The 13050-nt window shown below is 35.7% G+C and overlaps 1 protein-coding gene across 6 annotated transcripts in view; it reads right to left on the bottom strand.

Moving 5' to 3' along the window:
• Positions 1–13050, bottom strand: part of BBS9 (Bardet-Biedl syndrome 9) — a 614322-nt gene that overhangs the window by 325005 nt on the left and 276267 nt on the right. The gene's annotated exons all lie outside the window — the stretch shown is intronic.

Here is a 13050-nt window from a genome sequence, read left to right as displayed (position 1 = left end):
ACACAGGTGAAACAGAATAAAAGCTCAGTTATTATTCATGAAGCAGTAGATAGTAGCTCTCACTTTTCCACAGCAGACAGCAGAACTGTTATTATCTGTCTGAATGCTCAGACCCATGCCATATTTCTGTTCATACATTTAGCTACAGAAACTAACAATTTAAGTCATCAAAAATTACATGCTAAGGAAAGATGGTCCACCAAAACATCAGGCAGATTTTAGCATTAGGAAGCTATCCAAGGAGTTGCCTTAGTTATTTTAGCAATCTAATAGTGCCCTAATGTGTCTACTAAAGTGAATATATTACTAAAAAAAACAGAGATATATAACATTACACCAAAAATGACTATAACAACATAAGTTAAAACCGGAAGATTACATTTTTTGACCAGAAGATAATGGTTCAGTGTTTGGGGAAAGTTGTTTGGCAATATGTATCAAGAGCTTTTTAATAAGGTAGATAGCTAATGGGAAGCAGCCGCATAGCACAGGGATATCAGCTCGGTGCTTTGTGACCGCCTGGAGGGGTGGGATAGGGAGGGCGGGAGGGAGGGAGACGCAAGAGGGAAGAGATATGGGAACATATGTCTATGTATAACTGATTCACTTTGTTATAAAGCAGAAACTAACACACCATTGTAAAGCAATTATACCCCAATAAAGATGTTTAAAAAAAAAAGAGCTTTTTAAATGTTTTTATTCTTTGGCCCAATAATTTCACTTCTAGAAATCTATTCTAAGGAAATAATCAGAGATATGACCAAAGATTTATGAAGAAGGATGTGCATTACTACTGATAGAAATAAAACTATGGAAAAATATAAATGCTTGAAAATTAATAATGTTTGAAAATGATACAATATGAACCATTACAAATACATTAAAAAATCAAATTTTCCAGAATGTTTATTACATATAACAGTAAAGGAAAAATCAATATTCAAAACTGTATATATAACATGAACTTAACTTTTATTTGTGGTTTTTTTGTTTGGGTTTGGTTTGGTTTGGGTGTTTTTGGCCACATGTTGCAGCATGCAGGATCTTAGTTTCCTGACCAGGGATAGAAACTGTGCCCCTTGCAATGGAAGTGTGGAGTCTTAACCACTGGACAACGAGGGAAGTCCAACATGAACTTAACTTAAAAAAAGAGAGAGAGTAGAAGGCAAGGTATTGGATCAAGACGTGAATAGGGTGATGAAATTATGGATGACTTTATTTTCCTCCTTAATATGTTTCCAAATTTGCCACATTTGGCACAATGATTACTTGTAAACTAAAAAATTATTTAAGAGGGCACATTTACATCAGCCTCATCTTAGCTTCTTACATCATTTCAATTGGAACCAACAAAATAAAACGGTCTACTATACAAAAGAAGTCTCTTCTATGAATGTGAAACATGCAAAATGGAACAGGTTGATCCAAAGAGCTCTTGACCTAAGTGTATCTCTTTAGACTGAATACTAATGCTGATAGCACTAATGGAATGAAACCAGAATAGCATGAATAATACATTACTTGCACCAATCAATGCTACAATGCTACAAGATGATGGAAAATAAATACTCAGAGTAAAAACAGAGGAAGAAATTTCAAATGCAAGTACAGTATAGCAATCTATCTAATAACTCTGCTGGATTAGGTTATGGGAAAATTGATGCAACTCTGCTGAAGGAATGCAAAATCGATTAACAACTGTTGCTATCTCACTGCCAAATTGTGTTGTACCAATGATGTATCAGAGGAAAGACATTACACAGATGACTGTCACTGAATGTAAATTATTGATTAATATACAATGTGTTTTCATGTAACTATCAGTACCCATCAATAAAAGACTTGTCTTGATGCTAGGAAATGCAAATTTTTAATTGCTTATCTCTGTATTAGTATAAAACTATATGCTACCTGTTAAAACAAAGAACAGAAATAAAACAGATATAAAGGAGTTAATTGTAGCACACATTATCCATATTCCTAAGTCAAGGGTCTTCTAATCTGTAGCACTGGAGGAAATGATTCACAGCTTTCAGTCTCCTTGGTAAAGTGGCTAGGTGATTAATGAAACATGCCTCAAGGAATACATAAGCCCTCTCTTTTTCACGTGTATGTCAGTTCTTTTTCAACTGAGGGTCTGAATTATAGAATGGATCAGTGCCTTAAGAGAGAGTGAAGGACACAGGATCCTAGCAGGTAAATAGCTCCTCAACTCTGAAATCCTACAGGGGAAACTCATAGAGCATAATATTCCGCATGTGATACAAATGGGGGGAAATCTCTTGGAAAAAAAGGAAAAGCATGTTTATCATAAAAATTTGTTTAGACATTATAATAACTCTCCTATAGACCTAATTTTTAAAAATTACATAGTTTTTACTTCAAGTCATCTTTTATTTTGAATAATAAAATATACAAATTTGATTTTCCGAGAGCATTTTTCTGCTAAAACAAGAAAGAAAAGAAACAAAGCTACCTTAGTTTAATACTTTAGCATAATGGCCAAAAAGAACACCTTGAATCCGATGATATCAGCTAGTTTTTCATGGAACCCTCTAGGTTTATCATGAAAGAAACATAACATTTATAAAATCACATCATAATGGAATTATACTGCAAAATAAAGATTTTTGAGAATAATTTAAGAAAAAATTCCTGGTACAAGTGTTGGACAAACTGGAATGAGTTTCTTGGGAATATTATAACATATTTTTTCTTTGGTTATCTTTACAATAACAAATATAATATAGGGGGCTTTCTGGTTGACATGGTAGCTAGCACACAGTACTTGATTTGCTCTTTTCTCCTATTTCAACATTAGTCCTCTTGAAAGCACACCAAAAAAGGCCCAGTTACAAAGCGTTGCCAAGTAAAAATATTTGTCAACTATCCACCAGCATCAGGAGTAATTTCTACTAACCATGTGACTCTGGCTCTGAACAGGAAGGTCAGGTTAAGCAGAGAGAGTTGTGCCTTCAAAAAATATTTCCACCAAAATCCAGATCTATCCCTTGCCTGTGTAGGTTTACCTATGCAAAATTCTAAAGAACACATGGTCTGATCAGCTTATAAAACAACTAAATATTAGGAAAACTGTATGTTTTTAAATCTTGCTATTTGGGAAGTAAAATCACTCTCCTAAAAAGTTACTGGACAACTACTGTGTCAAAGAGAAATAAAAATTTAAATTATAGATTATTTGTAAAAATATAAAAATAATAATGGTAAGTACCCATTGGTCAACAATCTACCATCCAGGTACTATATGCTATGAACTCTACAGACAAAATTTAATTACTTTTTTTAGTAAATTTGAAAGCTAAGTATTAACAGTCCCATTTCATAGCAGCATAAAGTGAGACTCAAGGTCATGAAATAAGTGACAAGATCCTAATAAAGGTCCAGCTGCCTCCTAGGCCTATGGTATTTTCACCAAGCCATACTGCTTCATCACTACACTTAAATGTGTATGTTGGCAAAACCGTGCTCAAAGACAAATTCATAGCCTTACATGCTTTCAGTGTTCTAAAAGAATTAAAATAAATGATGCAAGCATTCAAGTAAGAAGTTTGAAAAAGGAACAAAGCAAACCACAGTAGGCAGGAAAAGGGGGATTAGGAGATTCAAACATAATGAATTAGAGTAAGTTTGATAAATAAATAATAGAAACAGTTCTGGTTGAATTTTTTTAAATCTCAAGGCAAAACTCAAAAAAGTGGGGAAGTGACGGCAACACAAAATTAGGAAAGAAAAGGAGATATAATAACAAATAAGGGTAGAAATACACACATACTGATGGATTCCAAAATGTGCTTCTAAAGTTCTACAGAAAGTTAATAGATGCTCCACAAAAAAACAAACAAACAAACAAACAAAAACAGACATTTGGTGTCTAAATGTGGGAAATGCTAGGCTAAAGAAAGTGAACAAGTTATTTGTTCACACGCATTTCTCTTAGTCTAACATGCCAAAGTGTATGGTTAATCTGCAAAAGATAGATTATTTGATAGTGGGATCATTTCACAGAATATACCCTTTCAAAAATACTTCAGTATAGAAAAAAAAATGCACAAAATGTATATACAAAGCTATCCTAACCCTGACATCAAAAAAATCTAACAAGTAGTGCCATAGAGAAAAATCAATTGAAAACCACTGTAATATCCTGTAGAGGCTAATTAAACAACTATGTATAAGCCACAACAAGAAAACTACCATAGTTATTATAGATCTGTATATTAAATACTATTCTCTCTTTATTTTAACTCCCACTGAAAATGATGTCAAGGAAAGCAAAGTTTAAGTATTTTATCCTTTGTCAGTTGACGCTGGGAGGACAAGATAGAGTTGCAATTTTCCATCCTCAGCTGTGTTTCATTTAGATTAGGAACGTGGACCCTATAAAGCCAAGTCAATCATGTTCCTCAGTTTGAGGGGGTGGAAAGGAGAGAGAAAAGTAATTCTCTCCTGTTTTGCTTTAAAAATGTCGTAAATATTCACTCTACTTTGGGCCATACTAAATTCTGGTACCCATAAAACTCTGAGGTGTGAGAAAAGGATGTGCAGTAATCCATTTTATTTATATTGGAACTGTCAGTAAGGGTGGATCTACCTTCGCAATAAAACACTTTTAAAGGAACACTAAAATACTTAAAGCTATCTGAATTCAACATATTGACTCAATGGGAGATAATACCCTAGAACCACAACTCAAAAATCAGTAGTGCAAATATGCTCAGCCTATCCTAGAACTTGTTTTATTTGCACATCACTGAGTGACCACACATCTACTTTTCCATGACAGTCTGGGCTTATTCCTTTTGTCCTGGTGCAATTATTAATATTGCCCCTCTTCCTTTCCAAAATGTCTAGTTTGGATTTTAACTACATAGTCACCTTAAGCTCAAGCCACATAGTACTGTTATGTTCATAAAACCTTAAATCAAGGCTTGAGGGAATGACCTGACATTGAAGTCATAGATGCATACCTGCATTCAGATCATAGCTCTGCTAATTACATGACCTGGGATCACTTCCTCTCTGGTTCTTTGTTTCCTTATGCATAAAATAGGATAATAATAGTAACTATTTCAGGGTCATTATGAGAATGAGATAAGAAAATATCTTGTACTATATACTATTATATAGTATCATATACTATTAGCATAGTAGCTGGTGTAGGAAGTGTTCTATAAATGTTAGCTATGACTATTACAACCACATCCTCAGAGCCCCAAGTTGCTTCTTGAATATAATAATACCAAAATCCTGAGTAGCATGGAAGATTACACTTAAAAACCCATGTAATGTGCCTAGGAGAGTGCCAGGTATACAATACATGGTCAATAAATGTGTATTTCTTTCATTTTCCTAAATCTAAAAGAGCTGTTACCAATGATCCACCACCACTTTATGTTTCATTATATAAACAGAAATTCTACACCTGGAAAAATAAAGCATAAAAAAGAACAGTAGCAAAACATAACTGATGTCTAGAAAATACAACCTAAAAGGAAAGCAATAGGAACTGAGATTAATTGTCTCAGAGGAGCAAAATTGCAAGGAGATTCAATATTCCAGAATGTTTGGAAGGTTCTTGCACCTTGGCGACATACATTGTTGAATCTTTTTTTTTTTTCCTTTCCATTCTTCATAGCTTTTCCCCCAGCTACTCCACCCCATCCCACCCTAGTTTACACAGCCAGGATTAGACTCTTTTACCTCCAAGGACATATTTCAGCATTTCCTAACTGTCAAGAATTGTGTAGGGTCTAAGATTTTACCCTACTTGCAAGTTAACAAGTTAATCTGTCACAGTTTCATGGATGCTTGCAGAAGATTCAAAAGACAAATAATTTTATTACTTATAGCAAACTTAATACCCAGAATTCAGGGAATTCTCTGGTGGCACAGTGGTTAAGAATCCACCCGCAGGGGACATGGGTTCGAGCCCTGGTCCAGGAAGATCCCACATGCAGTGGAGCAACTAAGCCCATGTGCCACAACTACTGAGTCTGCACTCTAGAGCCTGTGAGCCACAACTACTGAGCCCACGTGCCACAACTACTGCACCCAGAGCTCGTGTTCCGCAGCAAGAGAAGCCACCACAATGAGAACCCCGTGCACCACAACAAAGAGTAGCCCCTGCTCGCTGCAACTAGAGAAAGCCCGCGTGCAGCCAAAAAAAAAAAAAAAAACTCAGAATTCAGCATTTGTGCCAGTTTCCTGAGCCCAAATTCCCACAAGTGATATAAAAAGAACCAAGGTGACATCTACACAGGCAGTGGGTTGGGTTACAGAAGAAGAATCCAGAGCTTAGGGAACCCAAATATTTTATAATGGTCAGTAAGTATACCTGGAAGGAGTGACTATCTTTGTTATACTAGACAAGAAACAACCTATGCTTCACTCTGGAGGGAGATACTACCTCTATCATCCAAGGCTATTCCCTGTAAAAATAGTCTTAAAAAGATAGTTCAGAGCAAAGGCAGCCAGTGCCTTAGCTCGCAAGATGTGCAGAAACACGATACACCACACAGAACTGTCTCCCAACACCAGCCAGCCACTCGTGGAACATATACTCCCTTCTCCCACACACAGTGTTCTGTGCTTACATAAATTAGGAAAATATTAAACATAGTTTTTTTTAAGTTTCTTTAGAGCAGAACTTCTCAGAGCCCTTAATAACCCAACGTGGCTTAGTGAACCCCTAACAGGAGGATATAGAATGCAGTGTTTTAAAACCCACTTTTCACAAAACACCTATTAATATCTCCCGAAGGAATATTCCTTGGAGCACAGTTTGGGAAATCTGGGGAGAGTTTATACCATGTGCCCAATATCATCATTCTCTCTTATACAAGTTTAGCTAATATTTTCCCCTTTATTTCCTAAAATCCCAAATCCGCAGGGAAGTGTTTACATAAAGAAATGCCTTTTAAAAGAATTAGATTATTGGAAGCAAAAAATTTCAGAGTCCTTCTGTGCAAAAGAACCCTTAAAAATAATTGAGATAATGTAGGTAAAGTACTTAACACTCGCTGGCACACAGTAAGTGCTCAAAAAATAGCTATTATAAGTATTAGTCATTTTTATCATGGTGCATTTACAGAACCCTCTTTGTTATAACACACTGAATTCCTATTATAAATAAGCTGGTGTAGCTGTAGTAACATCGGGTCATGACTAGTGATTTTTCCCTTCTAATTCTACTACCGAACATTTTCCTACATGCAAAGTTTCCATTCTCCTCATGCCAATATTTTACTCCACAGACTGTACCTTATAAACCTCTAGGTTTATTTTAGTCTAAATTTGATAAATGTTACCCAAAACCAGGCTTCCTTTTTGTTTTCTTTTAAGGTAAGAACATAGATCCTCGTTTGTTTAGAAGAACTAATTCAAAGTTTCTGTGTTTGTGCTTTCTTCAGTTTTTTCTCTCTTAACAGGGCTGCCACCGAAAGGTCAAGCAGGATCTTATGAGCAAGTGGCAAAAGACACTCGTTTCGTTTATGAAGCTCAGCACCAAAATAAAATACCGCGAGGTCTGCTTGGTTTTTTAAAGCACAGGCAATGTCAAAGTTAGCTTGAGTAGGTCCCAAAAGATGTTTCTTGATTCCCTGCTACTTCTAGTTCCTCTCATGACAGTACTTTTTTTTTTCCTGAGCCTTCTGAGGAGGGGAGACCTGACATCCATTTCTCCAAGACATCTATCACCTGACCAAACTGCCTCTCAAACGTGTGCCTGTGTGAATTATCATCATGTTGTGAATTAATTAACGATAAACCACTAGATAAAGTGAGGTCTAGGAAGAATGGCTTAACAGCTGGATCTATAACCAGTCTCTAAGTTTAGACAGGGGGTAGGAAAAGGAGGAGAACTTCTCCAATTATTCCAAAATAGTGGATAACAAAATGACATGGAAATCAAAATAATCCAGGGCTCTTCTGTGTGTTTACAGTATGTTAGAATGTCCTTACGTAAGTGCTTTTCCCCCTCATTGCTCAAGTTCTTGTCTGTAAACTAGACATAGTTTTCATAGTTTAGAGGAGAGATTAATGAACACATAATATATTAATTTTATACCAAATAAATGTGTACCAAATAAATCATAAACAATTTAAATTTTTTTTTACCATAACATGATGGTGAATATCCACTTGTACATCTGTTACTCTCAGAGTGATCAAATCTCCAAATCAAGTCATAAAAAGGAACTCCAATTACTCTGGCATTCATGATCTTTCTTGAAAAGCTGCTAAGCAGGAAAGTACATTTCCATTTCCAAAATTCAAAAAACAAATGTTATACTGAGGTAACCATAAGGGTAAAGAAGAGACCCCCAAATAAGAAATTTCATTAAAATATAGTCTACATACTAAAATTTTTTACAAAATTGTATTAAAACCTCTGCTTAAAACCTTATTACAGGTACCATTTGTAGATATTTTTAAATACCTGTTTCCAATAATTCAAACTTTTTAAAAAGTTAGTTCTGAAGAATTCTCTTACTAGTATAGTGCTCACAAGTTACAAGAGTGAAAGTTGCCAGGCATTTTCCTGGACTTTGCATCAGAATCATCAAGAAAACTTTTTTTTAAAAAAAAGCCTTCTTCCTTGAAATTCAGTGACTCTACGGTGGGGAATCTGTATTTTTAAATGCTCACCTTTAGATTCAACCTAAGGCAAATTTTAGAACTACTAAAGGATAGAGGTTGTACATTTCAAGCAGCATCTGGCTGGCAGCAGAAAACTGTGCTTTGGAAAAGGGGTGGTTCTCTCTTTTATAAGAATAGAGAGCAGTCTTCTCTCTATTCTTTTGAAATGATAAGCCAAGAAGTTTTCTTCTGCTTCTCCATAAATCACCTTGCTATAACCACTTGTTCTTCAAGCACAGAATCAAAAAGATAGAATTTTAAAATAAAAATAATACATATACATGGTGTATGTGTGTATTTCTCTAGCTATAAGGTGATGAGAAAAACATCGGGAAAGTCAGAGAAAGATGTTGCAGTCGGAGGCTGAAGCAAAAAATGCCACTCAGTAGCTAAGAAGTCAAAGAATGAATTAATTCTCTTTTGTAAATTTTACTTAACTTTCTTTTTATTTTATTTGCTTTAGTTCAAAAAGGAATAAAAGCAGTCCTTTTAACTTTCCCACCAGAGAAAATACTTTATTGTTCAGACATGCAATAGTTTTAACCAAGCTGTGGCTGCCCCCTGGTGGCTGCTTACCTCCATCACAAGATTTTTTAGGGAGGCTTATGTTTTTTGTTTTTTTTTTTTTACTGGAGTATAGTTGATTTACAATGTTGTGTTAGTTTCGGGTGTACAGCAAAGTGAATCTGTTATACATATACATATATCCACTCTTTTTTAGATTCTTTTCCCATAGAGGCCATTACAGAGTATTGCGTAGAGTTCCCTGTGCTATACAGTAGGTCCTTCTTAGTTATCTATTTTATATACAGTAGTATGTACATGTCAATACCAATCTACCAATTTATCCCTCCCCTTCCCTTACTCTCTGGTAACCACAAGTTTGTTTTCTACATCTGTAACTCTAGTTCTGTTTTGTAGATAAGTTCATTTGTACCCTTTTTTTAGATTCCACATATAAACGATATTATATGATATTTGTCTTTCTCTCTCTGAATTACTTCACTCAGTATGAGAATCTCTAGGTCCATCCATGTTGCTGCAAATGGCATTATTTCATTCTTCTTATGGCTAAGTAATATTCCATTGTATATATGTACCACATCTTCTTTATCCATTCCTCTGCTGATGGACATTTAGGTTGCTTCCATGTCCTGGCTATTGTAAACAGTGCTGCAATGAACATTGGGCTGCATGTATCTTTTCGAATTATGGTTTTCTCCAGATATATGCCCAGGAGTTGGATTGCTGGATCCTATAGTAGCTCTATTTTTAGTTTTTTAAGGAACCTCCATACTGTTCTCCATAGTGGCTTTACATTTATAGAGGCTTACGTCTTGAAAGACAACTTCAAGTTTCATCATTAAAGTAAGGACAGAAACTACAGTTGGTTTTTAAATGTCCTAATACACTCATTCTTGTAAAGTGAATATCTCCAGCCCTTAAATTTATTTCCTGGGGCATCTACAATTTTTTGAAGTTTACCGACTTTGAACTCTGTTGCTAAAACAATGCAAGATATTTTTTGTTTGTTTGTTTGTTTTCTATGATTGTATATTCTTTACATACCATAAAGAAGACTCCCTTAATCTTAACTCCTGCTAACTACCAGAGGCAGGGTGTGCCCACCCATGGGCCCTGACTCTGCATGCCTCCCCCACTGTGTCCCCGCAGGCCCAGGGCTGCCCGCAGTAGCAGAGGCAGCTGTTCTCTGCTACGGAATATCTGGTCCACACCTGTGCTTTGGCAGCCAGTCTTATCCCACAGCCAGGCCTGCTAAGTCCTCAGCCTCTCAGCAAGTCGCTTCCATAATCTCTCTAACCTGGCTATAGTTTCCTACATAGCTAATCTCCTTGCTTCTGAATCAACAAGTGTCCAGATCCCAGGCGCTCATCATGACCACTGCCCCAGGCTGTTGGGGAAGTGGCACTCATTTCTGATGGGAGGGTCCTTGACCTGGGTCACTTCAAGTTCTTCCCCAGTGAGGATTCCTTCAGGAATATTCATATGCCAGACATAGTTCAAATGGATGTGCTCATATGCCAACTAAATAGTATTTATTAATTACATTTTTTTAAAACTTGATAGCTCTTTCTCTTTGTGGAAAGCCAAGTATAATCTTTTTTTTTTTTTTTTTTTTTTTTTTTTTGCGTTACGTGGGCCTCTCACTGTTGTGGCCTCTCCCGTTGCGGAGCACAGGCTCCGGACGCGCAGGCTCAGTGGCCATGGCTCACGGGCCCAGCCGCTCCGTGGCATATGGGATCTTCCCAGACCGGGGCACGGACCTGCGTCCCCTGCAACGGCAGGCGGACTCTCAACCACTGCGCCACCAGGGAAGCCCCCAAGTATAATCTTTTATGCTTCTTTTTTTAATTATCATATTGTGAACATAATTGTGAACACAATTATCATATTGAAAATATAATAACATATCATTATTATTGTTGTTAAGTAGGACAATCAAAATTAATAGAATTTTGGCAGACAGAAAGCAAGAAAAGTAGGCATCTATTTTCCTACTTAACTAACACTTTAAAAATTACCAAATTTAAGGTATTATCACTATGTAATCACATTCTTGTAAAAAATATCACTCTGTCTAAGAATGGGATAGAAGTTAGAAAGAGAAGTTTCTTAAAGTAAATTACCAACAGGAAGAAAAATCGGCTAGTCTGCAATAGTAAATATTTATTCCTTGTGGTACACATCAAATATACAGTGGTCTGCATCAGAATAATATTTATTCACAAAGTGAAATGAATTACTTACATGTTGCTGTGAAGCAGTATGCCACATTTTTTTCAAAAGGCAGAAACATACCATACAAATGTTATTGAAACTAGCTGCAAGAGTTAACTATTTTTTAAAAGGTCTAGTAGCTAAACTACATATATTATTAACATGGAACATATTAATGATTTATTTTTACATGGAAAAAAGAACTTTCCAAACAGTATGTACCTTATGACCCCATTTTAAAATATTTCTATTTTCTATTTATGTTTATACACAATACAACAAATTCACAAATCTGGAAAGAAATATACTTAATTTAAAATATGATTTCTTTCTGGGCAGTGGGATTAGGGTAATTTTTATTTTTATTTCCTTCTCTTTATTTATCTATATTTTCTGACAAAGAATTCTGTTACATAGTACTTGTGGCTTTTTAAAAAGTTATATTTAAAAGACAAGGAAGTAAAAATAGACCACACTAACTTTTAAGTGTTATCCTGGGCTACAACCACTTCCCTTCCTCAAGAAAGATCAGCATTGCTGAGTAGTTAGAGAAAACTTTACTTGTTTGAGGCCTGCTCATAAGGATGGGGGACAGGAACACTGTTTCAGGATCTCTATTGTTTGTTTTCATCATTTTTTGAATCTGAAATTCCTCTATGCCTCCACATTCCAGACTGACTAAAGAAAGACAAGAGTATATTTTGCAATAATTGGCTTTTGCTGCACTCTGCTGGAACATTCTCTGATGTTCTGCACAAAATGATCAATAAAGAATGCTTCCGTCTTTGCTATATCTGGTTAAAATGTTCTCATGGAGGTTTACTCATTTTTATGGATAAATGAGTATATTCTTTATCTAATAAAAGGGATATGGTTTATAAACATACACACCAAGGATCACCATGCTCACATATTAATCAATAACTATACATGCAATAGTTAATTATGGTATGTTAGAGGTAATATTTTTAAATGTTTATTTTGTACCCTCCTCAGAGACAGATCTTTTCTCATCTCTTCTAAACAAATTCAAAGATCTACCTTTAAACTTATAAATTCCCTAGATTTACCTAACTGGACTCACATTTTGTAGAATCATTTGTTACATTTAAAAAAAAAAAAAAACTCTCTTATCAAATTAAGCAGTTTTGCAGTTTGTTGGGAAATAGTCAAATGACTTACACCTGCTTTGTCTAACTACCAAATCCCTCAGTCTTTACTCTTCTACCCCTTCCTTCAAAACACACCTGCAGTCAACATTCAGCATGAAGCTCTTTCGGTGAAAAGTAAATTAATTTGTGTTGGCCCAAGACTCCACAAAACAGTGTCTAGAGAGGCCTCGGTAACACAGATGCAATGGAAAAGAACTGTGGCCGGCTTGTTTCAACAGTCTTCCAAGGGCAGGGAGGAAAAACTTTCACCTTAGCCCTATCTTGAGAGTTGCAAACACAGATGTTGGCAAGAATCCCAGCATACATAAAATATTCTCAATTTTTACTAATACCTGCTAAAATTATGTTTTGGCCTCTTTGCCTGGAAAGAAAAGTCTGGAATGACCCCATCTTTTGACTTCATAATCTGTATAAATCTCCTGAAGAGGGTTCACAGGGAAAGTTTCTGTGAAACATTTCTTTAGCAAAAAAAAAAAGAAAA

This window comes from Stenella coeruleoalba, assembly GCF_951394435.1.
Source record: "Stenella coeruleoalba genome assembly, chromosome: 9".
NCBI classification, from domain to species: domain Eukaryota; kingdom Metazoa; phylum Chordata; class Mammalia; order Artiodactyla; family Delphinidae; genus Stenella; species Stenella coeruleoalba.
This window is presented reverse-complemented; position numbering and strand designations above follow the sequence as displayed.